Source organism: Bactrocera oleae, chromosome 6 (assembly GCF_042242935.1).
Source record: "Bactrocera oleae isolate idBacOlea1 chromosome 6, idBacOlea1, whole genome shotgun sequence".
Lineage (NCBI taxonomy): Eukaryota > Metazoa > Arthropoda > Insecta > Diptera > Tephritidae > Bactrocera > Bactrocera oleae.
In genome coordinates this window covers 10,805,335-10,828,698 of record NC_091540.1, presented here as the reverse complement: position 1 = coordinate 10,828,698, position 23,364 = coordinate 10,805,335, and the positions used below count along the sequence as shown (strand labels likewise).

At 35.7% G+C, this 23,364-nt stretch overlaps 1 protein-coding gene across 6 annotated transcripts in view; it reads right to left on the bottom strand.

Moving 5' to 3' along the window:
• Ten-m (teneurin transmembrane protein Ten-m) overlaps positions 1-23,364 on the bottom strand; it is a 321,925-nt gene that overhangs the window by 294,246 nt on the left and 4,315 nt on the right. The window lies entirely within an intron of this gene.

Genomic DNA, 23,364 nt, shown 5'->3' with positions numbered 1-23,364 from the left:
ATAATCGAATAAAGCAAATAGTTCAGACTTTAAAGTAATATGAGAAGCGAATTGCCAATCGAACGCATTATATTTGTAGTAAAAAAAATAATAAATAAGAAAATTAGCTAAAATTTTTTTTGTTTTAAAGTGAAATTAGATATTATCTGCAGACAATATTCTGAAGCATAAAGAATTTATGTGATAAAGTTTTGAAATTTGGTTGCGATTTGCATCGTGTTCTTTTTCAAAACATTTAGTTCGCAGTTTTACCGATTTCTAAGAAGTAGCTTTGTGCTTGCTTAAAAGTGAAAGCCTGAGTTTGTAAAATTTTACTTTACTAGCACTTTTTACACAACCGACTCACCAGCAGATTTTGCGAACTTATGTCAAGAATGATAGCTGTCATTTTACATACCTGAAAATAGAAGAAAATAATAATAATTAATATAAAATTTCCACTCAAGAACGCAATTTTACATAACAACTGCCGCAGCGATAATCGCCCAGCAATATAAAAGCTAATTATACATGAGAGATTGTGCCATAATCAACTATTTACATTCTAAGCTTCAGCTACATTTACTGCTACAGCTTCAATTAAACGGAATTGAATAAACCGATAGACGGTACATATTCGCATACAGAATAATTGAATGACCTCATTTATTACAGCAAAGGAAGCAACAAAAGAATGTTATAGCAGAGTGTCGTTTATCGCCAATAGAGTTAGATAGAGCGGCTGCAAATTCACCCACACACACACACACACAAACGCATATATATAGCGCATATGAAATGTGGTTGGCGTATACATATATATGTATATATACAAATATGGCACGCTATCGCCCAACACCCTTGCAACGCCATACACACTTGCATTCATATATATGTACAATACTGCAGCGCTACATTAGCCGCGAGACCTCATAACTGCATGTAACAAAGAGATTTATATGCTACTACACCATTACCAGCGCATCGACATCAATTTCAATTTGAGCTGTAATCAGCTGTAATGTACGTTTTATTGCACGCTGCCTTTTTCGCTTTTCATCTTAAAGAAATATGTGCGTATGTATGCAAGTATGCCGGCTGAGCTGAGCAACAATGCGCGCATACTGTTTGCGGGCCGTGCTAAGCGACGCAGCATTGCTAAGGCGTGCTGTGGTGTTGGTGAATTTTAAAATGTCGCATTAAAATTTTATCAGTAACGGAAATGCGCCAACGAATGAATGAATATAATTTACAGCTATGAATGGTTTGGCGTTGTGGCCGCTTAGCTGGGCTGCTGCTTGGCTGTTGGCTGTTGGAGCGCTTTTTGTAGCACATAAAGCAGCCGCATTGTAGGCCATAACTCATAGATGCATGCTGTATGTTATATTAGTATCTTTTGCGTTTAACGGTATGCTAAATCCATTGCTATTTAGAGAACATAATATGTTGCATTTGCCAAAAGTTAATGCCACACATACAGACACACGTATATGGGTTAGTTGTAATTGCAGCACAGCGGCAGCAATGTGGCGCAGCTGCAAACTGTGTTGTTCATGCACTTGCTACTGCCAAAAACAATGCGTTGCAAGTCGCTTTATGGCTCATGCAACATTGCAGTGTTGCCATTGTGCGGCGTAAGTGTTGTAAAATGGCACAAAATGTATTTAAAAAGCATAAATTCACAATGCATATTATTTTTTGTGCTCTATTTATGCTGCTGCTTTAACTGCGCAACGGTACTTTTGAAAAACACAGAAATTTTACAAGCACTTTGTTATTTTACTTTGCAAGATTGCTTTTCCTTTATTTATTTTCATTTCGTTTTTTTTTTTTGCACAATATTTATTTATTGTTCACCCCGCAGCACCTGCCGGTATGCTACATACACATTCACACACGCAAATATATGTATATGTATGCATACATTGGTAAGTGCAACTTATTTCGACAATACGCTCGTATTTGTCTTTCATTCACTCGCATATGAGCGCTTTTGTTTCGCTCGCGTTTACAAATTTATGAGGTCAACGAGTCTTGCCTAGCTTGCCACCCACTTTAGTGGCAGGCGCACACACACACACGCGCCCACTCACAGCTACGAAGATGTGTGCATTTTCGACTGTTGTGAATTTGCTGCTATGGTTTTTGCTCACTTCCGCTTGCAGAATATAGGTCAGCAGTTCAATAGTTTGTTTTCCGAAAGTGAGTTCCTCCGCAGGCGGTTTTGGCTTTGTTCCTGCCAGCGCGCACGTTTGTATTATGTGGCGTGAAAAAGCGTTTATAGTTCATGCCAGCACATGCTGCGATGTGCTTAAATAAATATATATATATTTGTATGTATGTGTGCTGGCTTTCATTTTAGCGGAACTTCGTTCAGTGTCGCTTGCAAGTTGCAGCAACAAATGATTAATTGTCTGCAGTGTCAAAGTTCAGTAAAAATTAGTCAACAACAGTAAAAAATATGTTGAAATATAACAAGCACGTATTGACCGATAAAATGATCGTTGTGAAAATGTAGTGAAAATGTTAGTTGCCAGAGTTGGGGCAGACATGCGGAAGAGGCAGTTAAATTTTTGTTTGAAACATTTTTAAACTTTGGAAATTTTTGGCATAAAAATAGCGAAAAAATATAAATTATATGCAACTCAATGCTTGTTTAGTTATTTGCAACAAAAAGTCTGCAAATTTTGTATATAAAAGAGTAACGTTTAAAAATACAAGTTTATACCGTTGAATCATTTATATAAAATTATTATACAAACTTGTTGAGAATCACAGATGCTAACGAAAAATGAATGAAATGACATACAAATTAATTAGAAATGATAATGGCAATCAGATTACTGTTAAACATACATAAAATATAGAAACTATTACAAAAATAATGAAAATAAACTCGCTTCCGCTTTAATGAAGTGGTGCGTAGCCGTTTAAAACTTTTTAGAATAAGCAACTGACTGTAAAAATAACACGAGTTAAGTTTTCTGATTGTTTCTAAATATACATAATGTTTTATAAAATTAAATTTTAAGCTTTTTTAGGTGTGCCGATTTCGAGGTTACTCAAACGGAGGTCCTGAAAGACAAGAAAAACGAGAAGACAGCGAAAGCAAAGCTTGAGAGTGCACCAGTTACGCATTTTTAAGTCTGAAACCAGCTTATTTCAAAAGCTAACTTACTATGTTTACAATCTCTCAAGAAATATTTATAAAACACAAAACTTAGCGCACATTTCAATTTGCGAGTGTCAGAACCACCACCGTCAACCACCAAGCCGAAAATTAATCCCCAAAAATTTCACCACATTTCCGCTTAACAAGCATTAACACAAATTCCAGATTAAAAGCCTGAAAAAGTAAATAAAAACTGTTTATGCATCAAATCCGCATTAAGCGTCACAACAGCATTTCGGCGAGATAATAACAAGAGCTCCTGGCAACGCTGCGTATGTATATGCATATGTAGGTATGTGGAGCTGTCAGCTGGTTGGCAACGCCAAAAACAGTAAATAGCTGATGGCATTGCACAGAGAATGTGAAAATGGCGCGGATAAAGTGATGTGCTTGAGAGGAACTCGGAAACGGCAATGCAGAGCGGTGAGCAAAATGTGTCGAGAGGAGCAGAGGGAGAGAGCGTCAGCACCAAGATACGCCGTTAAAGGATGTAGGAGCAAAATTGGGTACAAACGTAATTTTGGCGACACAAAGCGGAAGATAAAAAAAAAATGTGTTGAGAAAAATGGAATGAGAAATTTCTACAGTATTTTAGAAGTTTGCGTAAATATAGTTTGGTGTTGCAGAAATCTGTGGCGCAACTATAAACAATGGTATGAAGCGGAGTATACACGAAACCTGAAGTGAGCCAGAAATTATACGAAAATGCTGAGAACAAGTGGAAGCTTCAACTGTTGACCGTAAGGGCAGCAATCAGTTTACTAATATATGTATATACTTGTATGTATGCATGTGTATCTATATACTAATACAGTTCTGCTAGCCCTCTACGTCGTGGCAAGTAAAAGCTCACTGGTCAATTGAGGGGTGCATACTAAAAAGGCACTTTCAACATCAAATGCCAGCTGTTAAAAGGACATATGGAATACGGAATATATTTTGAAGAGCCAACACTCAACAAACATAACATAAGAATTGGTATTATATACAGAATTCCAGCTAAAGCCAGGCAACACACACAAAAAATGGCAACACTCAGGCATCAGCGAAGGCGCCACAGCGAGCAATGTATATATGTGTGGCAAGTATGTGCCTGCGAGCGCCTTTTTCTGTTTCTGTATGTGGGTCTAGGTGTCAAGACAACCAAACAAAATATTTAACGATATTCATATAAACACATACATACATACATATGTATGAGGATTTCAGCGTAGCCGGGGCGGTGGCAGCGTGGGTTGACCCAAAAAAATCGGAATAATCATAGAATAAACAAGTAAGGCAGGTTAAATTCGGGTTTTATACTCTGAAAACTTGCAAAGATCAACGCCGTTTAAATATCTTTATTTGTTGGCAAAACTTTATATTAAAAACTGTTGCGAAAGCATTCAACATTCATAGTTCGACCGAATCGTATATGGATAACAATCAAATTTGGTTACTTATTAACTTATATTGAAGCCCATGTACTTACTTAGTTCTACTAATATATTTGAATCGCGTCAACGAAAATTATACAAAAATCATCCGCAAATGAGATATATGTGATATAAACTCAACCGAAGAGGTTAAATTTAGTATAATGAGTTGATGTGGAAAACGTCAGTCAGAAGAAATATATAGATATATATTAGGGATATAAGCTTTAGACCAAGGTCTGAACCAATTCCATTCATATTCAGTAGTAAACCACATCATTTTAAAGGAAACTTGTGCATTTAATTTAATATTTGTTATAAGGCTTGTTGGAAAATTGAAAAATGGTAGTAGGGGTAATTCGTATATGGTTTATGGTATAAGGCTAACCGGAAGTTTAAAAATTGTATATTATGTATATGGGGTCTAAGAAATGTATTGACCCGATTTTATCAAATTCAGGCAAAATCACATACTATTGACATGCCACATACTAATAATATGCACCCTGAGTTTCATTTCATTAATAATTTCACTTACCATCAAAAATATACATACTTGTATAATAGGTATATGATATAAGTCAGTCGGTTGTTTGCAAATTGTGGTATTGGTTATATGGGGTCACAAGTTTTCATCCAGTTTCAATCATTTTAGGCACAAAGACACATTGATATAAGAATAACAGGTTCTTTTACTTTCATTAAAATAACGCTCATAGTGAATGAAATATGCGGTATAAAGTGAACTTGAGGTTCGACAAGTTTTTTATTAGATATATGGCGACTATGGGAATTATTGAACCGATTTTAGCCATTTTTGGCGCAAAGGCATTATATTATCAGAAAGAGTTTTGCTGCAAATTTCAATAGCATATCTTACATATTGACTGATATTTTGCGAATTCATCCATTTTAGCATTGTCGGTATGGGTGTTAAAGGGATTTGTCTTGAGTGAATTTTGTTATCGTTACTTAAGTGGTTTAGTAGATAGTATGTACATTAGACCTTTTAGTGTGCGGAACCACACCTATTTTATATTTTTTTATATTTTTAGTTTAGTGCTGAGTTATAGCACTTCAAAGGTTTTGATTTAATGGTGTTATGTGGGCGTGGCAGTGGAAAGATTGCGCCCATCTACAAATTCGTCCTTTATTTTTGGCCAAAGAACACGTGTTTCAAGTTTCATTGCGATATCTAAATTTTTTCTCAAGTTACTGCTTGCCCGGACAGACTGACGGAGGGACAGTCAAACAGACATCCCGGATTTCAACTCGTCTTGTCATCCTGACGAGTCAGCGATTACTTTTATATGATATAAACCACCGTTAGGTGCAAAAAACTATTATACTCTGTAGCATTATGTTGCAAGTGCTTAAAAAACAAATGCGTTTGCGAGCATTTTAAGTGTGAGTGCAAATGTAGCAAAGTGCGTTAATGGAAGTTTTTATGATAGACGATGTGCATAAATTCCATTTCATTTGGATGGCCTTACGCAAAGTAACCAAACCAAACAAAAAAGGCACTAAGTGGTAAAGAGCTATAGCAAAAGCGACAAAAAAAGTTAAGGCAAACGAATTATTTGATGAAATTTTTGCACATTAAAGCAAGTATGTGTTTTTTAATGCATTGCATGGCATAAAGCTTGAGCAAAGCTTACCGTTAGGGGGAGTACAGAGCAGCTAATGGCGTCAAAATATAGTAGTATAACAATAAAATATTATTTTACAAGTCAGTATGCAAAGAGATGGTGTTGGTGGCGATATTACCTTTTCAACATAATATTTTATACATTTCTGTTAACCTGAATTTTTTTAATACAAAATATATATTTTAAAAATTTTTTTTCTCATTTAAAATACTATTTTGGTTGCAACAAAATTTAATAGTGAGTATATTTGTCAACTTTTGGCGTTGTATGCTTAATATTAACCTTTTTTCCGCGCTTTTTTGTTATACTTATGGACAGCGCTTCGTATTACCTCCATTTATGGCATATAAGCTTAATATTGAGTTCATATTTTTTATGTTACGCATATCGAATGTCGTGTTTTTAGAGCGAAACATACATAAATATTGCTATGTTGACATGTGTGTGTGTGCGCAAAGCCCACCCACGCCGGCCGCTGCTGCGGCTACTAATGAAAGGGTACAAACACAACTCCGATAGCAGCATGTCTTTAACGAAACAACGAGTGAGCACCTGCTATAGTATTAGTGAAGCTGAGCGTATGCATAGCCGCAGGCACTATTCGACACCCATGCAGGCACAGCATAAACACACTAACGATTGCTTCTCTCTGGGTGTGTGGCATGTCCTTTGTCGTCCTGCTTCTAGGCAACACAGTGGCTTTTGTGCTTCCGTGTTTTTACTTACTTTTTATTGCCACTTCAAATCACTGCAGGAAATGTTTGCGTTGCTTTTGTGTATGTTGTTGTTGTTGCAGCGTTTCTTTTTTATGCATTTCTCATTTATGAATATTTTTTCTCAAAAGGCAATGTCGCAGGTGTTTGTGGTAACTGCGGAAACTGGCGTTGCCGGGATTAAAGGTACGTTAGATGACATATGTTTAAATGTGTGTGTGTGCGGCATGCTAAATGAAAAAGCAGCGCTTGATATTTATGCTTGTTGCTCCCTCATAATGGGCATTGAGCGCTTGGTCTCAAAAAACAGCAGGTAGTCGTTTGCATTGCCGCTAATCAGCAGTTCAACGTTCGCTCTCGCGACCGTTTGGTAAGCAAGTGTTGCTTCATTATCATTTCTGCTTCGCTTATCATGCTGTTCGGCGCGCGCATGTGTTGGAAAACTTGGCTTTGATGTGTTGCAGTTGCTTGACCTACCCTACCAGTCAGTGCTGCGGGGCAATCGAAAAAGTAGAGGAGTGTATTTGAATAAGCCGCGCTGTGGAGAATCTAATCGCATTGCGTTGATTAGCTGCCGCGGCGTGTGCGGCTTTGAACTTTTTAAGCTGCTTCTGAGAAATTGAAGAAGATATTAATTTTCTATTTCAAAATGAGCTCTACTCAAGAAAATTACAAAAAACGGTGATTCCGGCGAAAAGCTAGATAGAAAAGCCTCAGCAAAGGTAAAATACAATTGTAAGAATTTTCAAAGCATTTAGTTAGCTTGAAAACTATTCTGAAACTAGTTTCCGTGTTCATTATGAATCTATTTTGGTTATTATTTTTTCTGAACGCAACCTCCTTGCAAACTAGTGCTAATGGAACCAACATCATATCAATTTTTCCAGATTCTCTACAAATTACTTAAAAAAGGGCTCTGAGGCGTAAATATCTTTCACTTAAATCTAACAAATTTCCAATATTTAATTTAAAACTATAAATTTTTCAATATATACATCATATATGTATAGTAGGGTGGGTCAAAACAAACGAATGTTTTTTTTCGCTTCGTACACTGAAAAATTGTTTGATAGACACCTTTAAGAAATAATAATATCAGATAGAAAATATATATTCATATCTCGCTTCTAACTACTGGAATCGTATTTTGTCTCATATATTTTGTTTAGAAATTGAATGCTCTACAAAATGGTCTCTTACAGTTTTTTTGTAAGTCTAACATTTTGCAAGATATTAACGGTTGAAGTTTGTTTATTTTAATGCAAATTTTATTTATTTTTTTTTTTTGAATTTTATAACTCAATGAAAATCATCATTTAAATTACTCATGGTATAGTCATAGTAGGAAATTTTTTGCTCCACACAAATGCCCCTTACAAATTTTGGATTATAAAACGCGTTTACAAGATATTCATCGTTAAACATTAATACATATCAAAGGAAAACATAACGAAAAGCAAAAAAAAAAAATTAGCAAAATAAAGACCAGTTTTGGTAGAGCAGTAAATTTGCTACAAAATTATGAGCTTTATAATGATTTCTTTTATTGTGTTATAAAATTCAAAAGAAAACAATAATTATTCATTAAAATAGTCAAACTTTAACCGTTAATATCTGTTAAACGGATAGGTTTACGAAAAGACCGTGAGAGACCATTTTGTAGATTCATTTATTCAATTTCTATCCGCAAATAAATTAACGGTAAATAGGGAGGGGCACTTCCGTTACAAAAAAGAGCTGCTATTCGAAGGGCGTTTCTCAGTCTACCAACAAATTTTTCGGAGTACCAAGCGAAAAAAAATATTCGTTTTTTTATCTACCCTAATGTATGGTACTATAGTATACATTTAACACCAGTGGCATAGTGGCATTTCCATTTAAATTATTACTTATATGTGTACACTAACCCGACTCATCAATAATTAATGAATTTTCCTTGTTGATTAGCAGCGCACGCTTGGTAAAATTTAAAAAATATTTTTGATTGAAAATTAATTAACAATTTATGTACAATTTGTAATTTTTTCTTCACTGCAATATGTTTCTACAAATTTTTAATGAGCTTGTTGAATTACGACAGTTATTTTGTATGATACTCCTTTGTAAATCGTTTTTGTTCAGCAATTTTCAACGGTGGCGGTTCGATTTTGATTTATTAATGAGCATTTAGTGCAATGAACTGCGTGTGAAGGTATAACGGTGTCGTAAGTGACGGCGCATATTGTACAACAGAAGTAGAAGCCATTAATAATGTGATGTGTGACCGAAATGAAGGAAAAAATGCACAAAGTTCAAGTTCAACAAGAAATGGTATGTAAAGTAATTAACGAGTAGGTGAGCGAGAAAAGTATCAAAGTGTACAAAAATACGATTGGAAGCAACAAAAATTGAAAAAAATTTTGAATTAATTTAATAAAAAAAACGATAATTTCTTTGCCATGAAGCTGTAATAACAATAATAAAATAAGTTTCCATACAAGAATTTCATTTCGAGCAATCAGTTTGTATGGCAGCTATATGCTATAACAATCGGATCCGAACATTTTTTGCGGAAATTTCACCATTGCCTTAGACAATAACTCATGCTGAATTTCGTGATAATATCTCGGAAAATAAAAAAGTTTTCTATACAAGAATTTGATTTTGATTGTATAGTTTGTATGTCAACTATATGTTATAGTCATCCGATATCGGCAGTTCCGACAAATAAGCAACTTGGTGAGAGGAAAATAATATTTGTGAAATTTCAGATCGATATCTCAAAAAATGAGGCTTAGTCGTATATATACGGATAGGCGGACAGTCTAAGTTGTATTTAAACTATTGATCTACAATAAGTCCTCTATATCATAAGTTTGCTATAAAAAAACCATTTACTGCAGCTAGAAAAAAGCTTTAAACTCATCACAGCATCCTCACTAACAAACACTACACCATCAAAAAGCTTATTCAGCCTATTCTGAGCTAAATTATTACTTTACGACAACACAAAAGGTGACCGAAAGCCATTTTGTATTAAACGACGCTATTAAAAACTAAATTGCCACATAACGCGTTTATTAAAAGTTCAACATATGTTCACAAATACACAATTTAAAATGTGGCGGTCAATGTATGTGGGTTCAGCACCGAATTATGCCCAACAAGGACCTCACAAAAACATATGTATATGCATAATAATAAAGAAATTACCAATTCGCCTACAGAAACACATACATAACCGTTGGCCATAAATCACACATATTTAATATAAAGGTTTCAGTGATTTTGTATGTGGGCTGGGAACTCCTTTTCCAAATTTTTTGTGTGCCTTTTATAATTTGCTGGAAACAATACAGACGCGCTGTGGACAACAGCAATGAGGCGCAACGCACAAAACGTAATATTGCCTTAATGGATAATTTGGTAAACAAAATACTCGAAATAAAAGAAGAAGAGGAAAGTCAACAACAACAACAGCTGTGGAGGCTGTTTAGTGAAAAGGAAATGCGACTGTGAGCGGCACAAAGGCTTGTATGAGCATACACACATAACCTCAATAAATGCACACAAATGACATTAATGACACCATCAGCTGCGCTGACGCATATTTAATGTCACAACAACATGAACACCACGCAATGTAAAACTGACTGTATGAGAAATGTGTAGCAAAGAAATAAAGGTTGAGAATGCATTTACCGACTTACAAATACACTTACGGGGAGGCTGTGTAGATAAATGCTGAATTACCTAATCTCTTTATAATATGTTTTTGTGAGTTCCCAAGAATTTTACCTTCTCTACTACATACAACAATACATGGGTAGTTGCTGGAAACTCACAGTGTATTTGAAGCGGAGAAAACAGGGAATTAGAGCAGGTCAGGTCAATACTCTGCATTTTATGTGGTTACTACGTGTATTGAGAGGCTTTGCAGTAACCAACAACAATTTATTGTAATTTTGCTTTTGTATTGCATTTGTAATGGCGCATAGTTTATAGTCGATTAGCGCTCTTTTCATGTTTTCATATGAAATTCTATGTTATTGCCTGTATTTCGTGGCACTAGGTGGCATAAAAGCAGTTTATGCAACAAATGCTAATGGCATTTGCTGGTTGATTGAACTTGGCGTTGTTAATAAATTTTATTTTTATAACTATGTTGCAAGTACATACTTGGATTTCGTAAATACATGGAGTGCCATTTTGGGTTTATCGAGTGTTTTTGACATTTTCCTGCGCGCTGACGTGCCACATGCCGCACTTCCGCTGTGCACAAGTCTCACAAGAGTGCGCACTAGTCTTCTTTTACGTGTGTGTCTTTTACTTTGTCTACGTTGGGGTGTCACAACTGTCAATTTTTATATATCACAAGTGCCCTTTTTTCATTTACGACAATTTTATAACTAAACTGACACAAAAATAAAAATAAAAGTAAATGGCAAAGCATAGCTTTGATTTGCGTAAATTTTTACTACTGTCGATTTTCATTTAGGTTTCTTTTCTTCGCTTTCTGCGAAGCTTGCACTTTTTCTTGGTGTGCGTAGTGCGTTTTGACATTTTACGTAGCGTTTTTTTGACAGATGTCATTGTGCAATAAGCCGAAATTTGGTATTCTTCGTAAAGAAAGTAAAGTAGCGACTGTGATTTTGTGTCTGTTTAGTGCGCAACGCAGCGTTTTTATGACAGCTGCAGAAGGTGACGCGTTTCTGCTCTGAATAATTTTTGGCACTGCTTGCGATTTGCACTATTGCCAAATTTCGTGCGCGCTGTTGACAATTTTCAGGCGTATGCGCAGTTAGAGTGGGCGCAAGGTGAGTAGAAAGATTAATCGATTATAATTTTAAGGAATTTCTCACAGCCTTGATACTTTTAAGAATTTCTAAATATTTCTGCTCATAAATGTTAAGTGTTCCTGTTTAGTAGTAAGTCAAAAATATACAAAATTGTTGCTTTTTTAGCTAAGTATACGGGTCATAGTTGTAAAAGTTAGTTTTATTAATTGTTTGTGTTTCCAGTACGGTATATTAAGCACTTCCGCGCATTAAGCAGCTGTATTAAATTCCTTAAGCCGGTTGAGAATTACAGTGTCGAAATTGCTGAGAAATATAAATAAACATTCTCATATTGTAAATGCTTAGAGTTGAAACTTCATTCGCTGCCTGATTTCTAAAACGAATGCTAATAAGGTGCCTCGTAACACTACGCTAAAGCTGCACGCTTTTCATTCCCAAAAATAACCGCCTAAATTGAGCTCACACTCTCCACAACGGCTTTCACAGTTTGTTGCATTTCTAGATGTGTGCCCTACTTAAACTAACACCAACAATAAAAATCAAAACACAAATTTGTCATCATGCAGCACTTGTTTGTGCCACAACTTGCTGATCTTTCGTAGTCGCCGTTTTTACTATGCACTCTAAACTCTACTGATGTTATCTCTCCAGCGCGCATAGAGAATTTTTTACGAGTTTACCCTCTTAGAAAAGCACTCAAATGTGTAGATTTATACTAGCTTACGAGTAGTACATATTATGTATTATCCTACTTCCGTCATTCCTCAGTGAGCACTTCAATTTTTTGATAAGAAACTTCATTTTTATTTGACAAGCATACGAGTAATAATAAAAGAGCTATGAAAGTTGTGGCCAAGGGGGCGAGAAGAGCCGCGCACAATGACAGGAATTTAAACGAAAACGTTGCGATAAAAGTGTCAGTGTTGTGCATCTGGATAGACCAATGGTCATAATGTGCGCTCTCTAGCGCCAAGCAGTGTGTGAATGCAGGCGCTTGTCGCCACTTGTACAGGAAAAAGTAGTTTTATCACTCTGCCAAAGCAATTAAAATGACAAAATGAAGAATTTTCGTTGCTGCCAACAAGATACGATTTTGATTTCTTTAAAATACATGCGTAAGGTTGCTTTTGTGTTGTGTTTTTAATATGCACTAAATATAGCGTTTGTCTAATAAAAAATTCTTGAACACAAATAACAACAAAACAGCGACTTAAAGAGTATAAACAATGGCAAAAATAATTTAATGCAAAAGCATAAATTTACTAGTTTGCTTTATGACATTTTAATGTTGTTTTATTGCGCGTTTCGTATGCAAATCACGTGCTCGCAAGGCTTAAACGGTTGACTAGCGGGGCAAATATGTTTTTGTTGGGCCGCTTTAGCTGTTTCGTAAGTACTAAGCGAAAAGCAAAAATAAAATTAGAAGAACACTATGTACCCCGATGGCGCTAAGTCTATATGCATATATAAATTTCCACGTAGTTGCCATACCAAATTGACAAGGGTTGACAAGCAAACTTGATACTCGCAACTTTGTAAAAAAAAAACATTGTTTAGCAAAATTTTAAGGCAAGTTGTTTGCGCTTAAGGCTTCTAACACTTTCTTTCTTTCACACCTGCTGCATATCCAAAAACGGCAAGCATTTGACAAATGTCAACGGCATATGTGGGCTAAACTTACTCACATACAAACATTATGGTGTCTCTTTTGCCTTTTCAAATAGATATTTTAATATTTCACTTTCCGTATGGCCTCAACTATGTAAATTAAGTTACAAACAATCTGCTACGGAGTGATTTGTTATAATTATAACGTTACATTTGAAAGATGTCAGCAATGACACAATTGTCAAAATCAACCCTGATCTGAGGTGTAAATGTTTATGTAAAGGTAGAGCGAAGTTAACTCAATTTGTAGCATGCGGTAGGGAAGCTTAAGCATTTTATAATCAATGATAAAATTAGCATAATTTCTACTAACTATTGCTGGTGAAAACTAGAACTAGTCTTTGTCAGTAATTAGTAAAGATATTTAGTAAAGATATCATTCAAAGCTATAGCTACGGTTAAGAAACACGCTTTAAAGACGCCGACTTGCTTACGAACGAAAATTCTATGTAAACTGAACTTGTGAAACAGTAAGCAGAAGGCTAGAACTACATTAAATCGCGTTTATACTACAAGTTGCTGTACCAGATCTCTCAAGCTTGGTTCATCAACAAGTTACGAGAAAACTATGTGATCAATTATTATAATAAGTGTTTAAGCTACAATTTCTTGGAACTGACTTAAAGAGTTTGCGTCATCAGCTATGTAGGCGATGTTATAAGTAGTCACAAGAGATTTCGATGAAATACCGGCAATTTGGCGAATTAAGTAATAAGGTTTGGAGACTCGGTTATGAATTTCATAACACTACCAATAATGCTGTGAAGCAATTCAAAACTAAAGCATATTGACGATCTACGCTTACAGAAAAAGATGTTAAGAAGGATGCGTTTTATAAGACGAACACTACATTAAGCTCTTCTAAAATAGTCAATGTTGAATTCCAGAAACAACTATAGCTCATGCTATAAATCATATCTATTGCATGCCACCAAAATGATCTCACCCACATCTAATGCGTATTTCCACGAAGCATCTTGCCTCAATTCAATTATTATTGTTTAATTAAAATTCGAAAAAAGAGAAGACTCCGCGCGCAAGTAATGAATGACTCACTTTCATTGATGCATAGAAGGTAATCAACGCAAAAGCAATAAACAGAAATCACACAACCACACATGCGCACAGCTGAAATGAATATACAGCCAATTGACTAAAAATAGCGCTGAGAATTATTTATGAACGCTTCTTCGATTAAACTTTAGAAAATTGTTGTTATTGTTTGGAAAATTATTGTTGTTGTTGCTTGGAAAATCATGCAGTCAGCCAGCCAACGCTTGCAGCTAAGTTAGTCAACAATATTTGTGTGCGCGCACTTAGCGGCGGCGGGCTGAAGACGCACGGCAAGCAATAACAGGCGAATGAATTTGCAAAGTAAGCGTGGAAATTGGAAAATTTTTTGTAAAACTTTTCATGATTTAATTGCAGCAGTAACTCGGCGGAATATTTCAGCTGGTTGCAAGTTGTTGGTTGTACGCGCGCGTGTTTGTATGTGGCTGTAGCATGATTGCTTTGAGTAGTGCGGTCTGGCAGCCACGAAAAGTGGCAACGATTGCTGGCATTATGGGTCATAAATTAAGTTGAAATAACAAAACAAATGCCGTTAGCGTTGTAAACTAATCGCGCGCAATATGCAAACAACGAAATGCCAAAAACCGAGGGAGTGTATACTGCTTGGCGTCGCGAATGGTAAACGCGCTGTGGCGACCGTAGAAGGCGCTGAATTCGCATGGAATTTAGGGGCGCGCGAAGGTGACCTTGGCGTATGAGTCTACGTGAGTGTGTGTATGTGTGCTTGTTGGCAGTAAGCGATTGAGCACTAGCAAGTAAAATGTAAAATTTATATTGTATTGAAATGAATTTTACAGCAAGCGACTACAGACAGCCGCAAGCGGTGCGGGGCGCGCAAAAACGGAATGAAAATTGAAATAAAAGCGCGGAAAATAAACAAAAACCAAATGAAATATATAAACTAAACAAAACAGCTAATATAAGTGACGCAAATTGCCGCGGCGAAATATTACCGCACGCACAGGAAGCAACTAGGTGGGCCGACGCAGGTGGCAACATGTTCGCAAAGCGGATGCTTGGCTATGCGCGCAAGCAATTGCCACTCCGGCTGACTTTTATGAGGTGTGAAGTGGCGTTGCGTATTAAAAATCGCACAGCATACACACACACAGAAAGCGCAGTTACTGCCAGTGTACGAAATAGCCAAGCGCAGTGAAGTGCCCACCTTATTGTTGCTATGGTAGTGGCGCGAACACATTGCTCAAGGGCAGCTGGTGCGTAAGTTAGCCAAATGCGCGACGCAGCTGTGCTTATTGCCGTTATTTTTGCCAATTGTACACCGAACGGTAGCCATTTGGGGCAACGCGTATGCTGCAATAAGGCTGAACTGTGTTCGTTAGGAGTTGTTAAGTGTATATTGCGTGTTGCAAGGGTACATATGTAACTTTTTAATATTATTGTTTGCGATTTTTACAAAATATTTTGAGTTCGCACCGTTATGGGGCAGCTTCAGCGCATACTTGCCACTTACGAATGTTACGCGCACATTTTGTTGTAATTGCATAGTTGTTGTTCCTCACTTTTATTGATGTAATATTCTCTTCGCTGCCAACCGCAAAACTTTTATGGACTCACATGCCAATATTTCGTGTGGAGAGAGTGGTAACCATGCGTACATAAACACATATATATAAACATATATATTTACATATTTGTATATATATGGGTATAGTATTTGCATATTGCCACAAATTGTGTGCTTGGCGCTACCTTACGCGCTGCGCTACTCGCTCCTTTCAACAAATTGTTTTTCTTTCTGCTTCTTCTTCGCCACCGCTTCTTCTTATGCTTTATGTTGCCTGTTTAATACTTCGTGTGTTTTTTTGCTCGATTTTCGACAATAAAATCGCATGCTGCCGTCTAATTTAGCTGGCCGCCAAAGTGCCAAACAAATGTGTGGCTTGTGGCTTCAGTGTTGCGCCGTGTACAGCGCTCCAGGTGCGGCGGTCCAGCGGGGGGGGGGGGGGGGGGAGCTTCTTTTTTTATGTTGTAAATTTGTGCGCTTATTTTATTTTCTAAGTGTTTTTATATTGTACGCTAGTATACTTTGAGTGTTGCTATACGTTTTTGGTTGAAATTTACGAGCGTAACGAGATTTTTATATTTTTTTGTTTTGGCTTTTTTGGCAACAAATTTTCATTGCTGCGCCTTTGTAAAGTGGCAAGCTTGTTATTGTTTTTATAATTTGTTTGTATGTGGGTATGTTTAATTTCTGTTTTTATTATTTTATTTCGACTTTTGTACGCTTGAGCGGCGGTTATTGAGGAAGTTTCGCTTTGTTGCTGTATGTGTAACTTTTTTTTTTGCGTTTTTCGGTTTGACACATTGCGACCCTGGCTTTCGTTTTATCGTGTGCCGAGCTTTTGTTAAACGTTGCTTGTACTACTTGTGCTCTTCCTTTTGTTCCAGTCGCTTTATAATTTTATTTCGGCGTTTTGCTGTCTTTTGCTGTACGTCGCTATTGTTGTTGTTGCGAATTTGCCAAATTTATTGCATTGAGTTTGTAAATTTATTGCTTTTTTCCTACGTCAGCTTGGTATGTTTTGTCTCTCGTGCGCATTTCAAGTTCAGCTGTTCGATTTTGTTAGCCGCGACGCTTCGTTTCTTATTTTCAATTCGGCTTTATAGTCGTAGTGGCGTATTTCGTTGTTTTCACGCTTCAATTGCTCTGAGTTGGTACACGTTTTGGGGGTAGCCGTCTTTTTTTATCTGTTTTATTTCTTATAGCGGTATTGGAAGCTTGAATTTAAACTAATTTATTAGCTGAGGGTTTTCAGTTGCTCTTTTTTGATTTGTATATCAAATTAGAGGAAGAGAAAATTTGCAAAAAAAAAAATCAAACTTGTCTTTATAAATAATTTATATAAGAGTAATTGTTTGGAAATTTATGTAAAATTATGAATGTTCAAAAGTTTAAAAAAAAAAAAATGTTCAAAAATCCTCTCGTAGGGCGATAGTATAATGTATAAAGAAGCTCTGTATAAGTAAATAAATTGTGTAGAACTTGAGATATCATGCACACCGTTTCAAAATAAGTACTTCAGAGAAAAATGAATTTAAAGCTCGCGCCGAGCGGCTTTGTGGGCGCATCACAAAATGAGCTGTAACTCCGAAAATAATTGAAATTTAAAAAAATCCTTTAGGGACACATATCTAAAGGATTATACTACAAAAATATGCAAAAAAAATATTTTTTTTAAATTTCTAAACCAGAATATCCCCTTAAGGCCGAATTTTCTATTATAGTATTCTCTAAGACAATAAAGCCACAAATTGGCTAGGTCTGTGCTATCCTAGCGCTTGTTCAAAGTCATATCGTCGTGTTTCAGGCTGATTTCATATATTTTCTGCCTTTATAGAATGTTCGCACAGGCTTTCGAAAAAGAATATTTTGTAAAAGAATGAAGCTTAAATTTAAGAAAATATATAAAAGATAATATTTTAACTATAACTACCAAGCAGTCGCTCAAAACCGAAAACAAACTAAAACTCAAACCTTTAATTAGAATTCGTATACCATTATCTCTTCATGCAAAATATTTCTTGCTAACAACAACATTCAAGGTAAACGCTTACGTAATATCAGCTAACTAAAGAATTTTAAAATGTTTTTGACCTAAATTGCCATCTTGTTCCAATTTGTTTGCTCATATTTTGACAGTTGAGCTCAAACGTTTTTTTTTAAGTCGATTCACTTAAATTCCATGACATATCAAAGAGATCATCTTAATAACTCTTTTTTGCTTGTGTTGGCCAGCATGCGCTTGAACCTCTAAACATACGCAGACAGAGGTAGAAGCAGAGCCATTGAACCTTCAATATACCTACACAATCCATGTAATCTTACCTAATTTCCTTTAACAATGCAATCAGAGGAGAAACGACAACAACTGCGAATGAAAGGTATGCACAAGCGAAACCGGTCAGCATAGCGAAAGGGATGTACGATAAGAAAATCAAAAAAAAAAAAAAATCGGAAAAATCCAAAAAAAGGTAAGAAAAGGGAGACACTTCAAACTAATCAGTTTAGCCGTAACAATGAGCATTTTCGTAGCCAGATTGACGCTGAGACTGCTAAAGGCTTTTGTTGCCTGTTGGCTTGTCATAAGTCCTTTTTGTTGGCAATACATCGAAAATCCGACTTGTCAAATTTGGCTGTCAAAGAAAAAGCTGATTGCTTTCACTTGCAAGGCATTACGTATGATTCGTGTGTGTATATGTGTTGGTATGTAAACAGTGTGATTATTATACGAAACACAAAAAAAGGAGCTAAAAAATAGCAGCAAAATGGAAAAAAGTCAAAAATGTAACGAAAATACGTAAAGGAAAATGGAAACGAATTGTTGATAGCGAAGGAAAATCCCATCATTCAAGCAATGCAACGTTTGTGCTCTTAGCCGACAGTGTGCTGTGACTACTCGAGGCGCACAGCAGGTTAAATTCCATTTTCTCAGACGCCAATTGAACGAGATCACAAAAGACTGCCAGGCTCATGCAGTGCAGAAGACGCTTGTGTGGATTCGTTAATTGCAATCTTTTTTGTGCAGATTTGCGCGCAGCGAATTTATATTTCATTTTGTGCGCGTAAATTCTATAAAAAGTAAAAGGCGCGCGCATAATGAATGGGTGTCTTCTCCTACAATTGAAAAATTTGTCCTCAAGGCTTAAGCAAACGAGCTCACAGGATAAAGGGAAAACATCTTTAGCGCGCTGCCCATCAAGTTAAGCAGCTCCATCTGCGACATCGATTCAATGCAGCGCTGAAGGTTGAAAAAAATATTCATTTTCGGCGAAAAGAAAATGGAAATGCGCGCCGTCAGGCAGCTCAGCTGTGCATGGCGCGGGGATGTGGCAGTCACATAGCTACTATTCAGAGTGGCGGCTTGCAAATTTGTCAATGCGACGCAAAAATACAAGATGTAAGCGACTTGCCGTTGGCGATTTCAGTCATCTTACAGGATTTTGCGTCTTACGCGACGTGTTTGAAGAAGTTGTGGCAGCTATAGGAGAGGTTGAGATATGAGCGGCATAAGACGAAAAGTTGAAAGGTGCAGTGAGCAGTGAGCAGACTATATAAAAGCAAGGATGAAGTGAGTAGCAGACGTGGAAATGAAAAAGAAAGTATAAAAAGTGCGCGTGAAAGACGACAACGTAAATTGTGGCAAGGATATATGCAACATTGATTATTAAAAACATCTACCTTTCATAACAGCGTCGTCTTGAACCTTGTCGCTGTCGCCGACGCTCACCGCCAGAGAAATGCTGTTAATTTTCAGCTATTACTTCGCTACCTACGTTTTCTATGTGCAGCCAGCACCAAACAGCGTCCTTTCGACATGTTGCACGCACGTTGCGCTTAACAGTCGCAGCTGCATCTGCGCTATTATTCGGCTTTATTAATAAAGCAAATAATAACATGTTTGACTTTTCTGCGCATTCTCCCCTTTTTCGTGGCAACACTTTCACATCAGACACATTGTCCTGTATCTGGCTCATTTCTGATGCGGCGCAGGGTGTGTTTGTGTCTGCGCGCATCATTGTCGCCACGTAATGAGCCTGTGCTGTGATGTGAAGTCTAAAGTCGTCATTGTTTGCTGGCTGCTGCTAGTCTTTTAGATATTTTTTTTATAAACTTTTTTTTCTACTTTTTGTTATGGCCTTTTTGACTATTGCGCCCTATACGCGGATGGTGCAACCAACTGGAAAAATTATAATTTAAAGTACGAAAACAATGACAACAACAACACAAAAAGCGACTGAAACCGAACATTTCGGCAAGCAAACACCATAAACGAATGTGTATGTGTATGTATATACGCAGTTATGTGTATGAAGTTCAGCGTGGTGGCAATCATCAAGCGCTCAGCCGGCTAATTCTTTCAATCGAGCAAAAATTTCATAAATAGACAATAGTTCACATTCACAAATACATGCTTGCAACAGCAAGCTTTAGCGCCTGATAGACCGGCTGGACCTTGAGCGGCTTAATTGTGAAGACAAAAAAAATTTGTTGGGATTTATTTTTGGAGTTGCTATTTTTTCCCCCACAATTCGCTGCGCGGCTGCGTAAGGGCAGCGAAAGAATTTTTGTGCATTTGAGATTTACTGAAACGGAAGCGATTTTTGACTGTAAGCTTAGCAACCTCATCAAACTCATCATCATTATCAACACAAACTCGTCATGATCATCACAAAATCCTCATATTCATCATTAGCAATAACACTGTGTAGTACATCATTCGTAATCATCATGCCTTTAGCCTTTCACTGCTGTGAGTCGCGCTCAGGGGTGAGTTGCGGCATGCGATTTAAGCTTACAACATACCAATTTTTTAGCAGTCATAGGGTTGCTGCAAGCTTAATTGTACATCTACAGACTATGTATATATCGAGTTTTGTGTATTTTAATTTATGCAAAACGCAAAATTTGTACAAAAATGAGATGAGCATAAATTCTCGGATTTTCGGCTAATTTTCAGCAAGGCTGCCGCACTCTACTTCTAGTTTTTTAGCGCTGTTAAACTCTTCAAGGAAAGAGTCAGTGGTCTGATGACTTTTTAATTAAGCGCAAGGCGGGTATTGGGTGGAATTAGCTAAAGCAAAGGGTGTGAAATGTTGGGATTTGTGGCTGTAGGGTTGTTTGCGAGCGCGCAGAGCGCGGTGCAGGTAACGTTGCATATATACATACAATATTGAATATTTGTGTATTGTGAATTATTAATGAATACATTATTTAGTGTGTTACATACACTTAAATTTATTGTATTTGTGACATGAGTGTGCGTGCGATAGTTTTATAAAGCAATAATAAAATATTGGCGTAAAAATGGTCTTTCGCTATTTATTTTATTTTAGAATATCTTGAATATTATATAAATTTCAAAATTAATTGCTTTCTCACAGTTTTTGCTAACTCAATATGCTCTTTACAACAAAAAATTGCACATTATAATTCATTGAAAAAAATTTCGGCTTTCTAATTACAACTAATTTTTCTCAAATTTCATGTTCTTTGTTTTATAATAATGTTTGAATACGAGCCACGCTGACTGCCAGCGCTGGTAAATATTGTCTCAGCTGCTTTTTACACATTTTCATGCATTCTCTTCTAATGCAACATTGCATTCAAGCGCTGCGCGTATCAAATGTCAACATGTAACGCAGATAAATACAGATGTTTGTAGCATGAGTTGCAGTGTACTCTGTCGTAGGTGGAAATATGAAATTTAATATCGTTAAGTGTTGGAAAAATTAAATTGAAGGCGATACAGAATGCAGCTAAATTTCGGTGAGAAATAAAAATGTAAAATCAATTTTGTTCTGGAATAAGTTGCAGGAAATTGTTGTTGAAAAATTTTTATTAAATGTTTTTACTAAAATTTATATATTTTAGTTTGATAAAAAAATATTTTAAATTTCTACGTAAGTTTGGACTAAAAATTTGAACTTATATATAACTAATAAGACGAAAAACTTAAAAAATATTTTTTTTTAATAAAAACCATTATATAATAATCTTTTTAAATGCTTGGCTTAATACAATATTTTATGAAACATTTCAAAAAAATATGTTTTTAAGAATTTTTAAGTTTTTTTTGAAAAACAAGTGTTTTTAAAAAATAAATTTAGAATACATAACACTTATTTTCGAAGCATTCCAATATTTTTTAAATGTGTTTTACTTGAATATGCCCATATTTTGTGATATGAATAACCAAAGGTTGCAGATTGCTGGAAAAAAATATTTTAAATATTTAAAATGTAGAATAAATTTTAAAATCCACATATATATTTATTTAGTTATTTTTATTTTTTAAATATTCACTTTTATTAAGAAACAAAAATTAATACATTTTTTTTTTTGTATTTAGGTTGAAAAATGTTTATAAGCCAATATACGTATAGTATTATAAAAAAATTACATATTTAAATTATTATGTTAACAAATTCGAAAATCACTTAAAGGTGCCAAATTAAAATCTGAGCGAAAGCTAAAAATGTAATTTTAAATTCACAAATTAAAACACATTAAAAACGCCGTTATACGTGAGCCAAAACTCATAAAAATTTAAAATAAAATTTTTATGACTTACAAATATGTATATATACATATATAATCATGCATAGATGAACTCACAGCCGTATATAATATATGTAGTATGAATATGGCAGTGAAATAATTTAGCAAAATGTTAAAAATATATAATACATTTCCAAAATATTGTTCATGTTTGGCAAAATGTTTAAAAATTCATGCTTACTGTGTAATAAAAACAAAGCAGCAAAGCAAAAATTTAAATTCAAGGCAACTGAATGTTTTAAAATAACAGTAAAAGTAGCAATCAAATCCAACAAATTGAATGGAAAAATGCACAGAATACTAAATGTGTATGCAATTGTGATTTTTTAAAGTCAATATTATGTAATTATATTTTTCAAACTTATTTGCCAAAATTTAAACATTTCTAAATTTCATAAAAATCATAAATTTACGAGCATTTACACACTTCTAATTATTACATAGTTCATTGCCACTTTACAAAAGTCAAATGCGGCAAATTAGCACATATTACTATTATTAATTTTGATTTGTGGATGCAACACAGTCAAATACATGCTTAAATGGCAAACAAAAGCGAGACCAAACGAGCAAAAACCGAGAAAGGTGCAAATAAATAAATATAAATGAAACAAAAGCGTCAACAAAGGCCACTTGAAGAATTGAAGACTGCGCAAAAAAGGACAACAATGCAATGGAGAGGGTCCGACAAAGGTACCGAACGAACAAGCAGACAGGTTGGCATGCGGACACGTTCAACACGAGCTACATGTAGTGGTAATAGAGTGGAATATTTAAGGACATGCTGCAGCGACTAGCACACCGATGTAGATATGTATGTATGTGTTTGTGTGTGCATT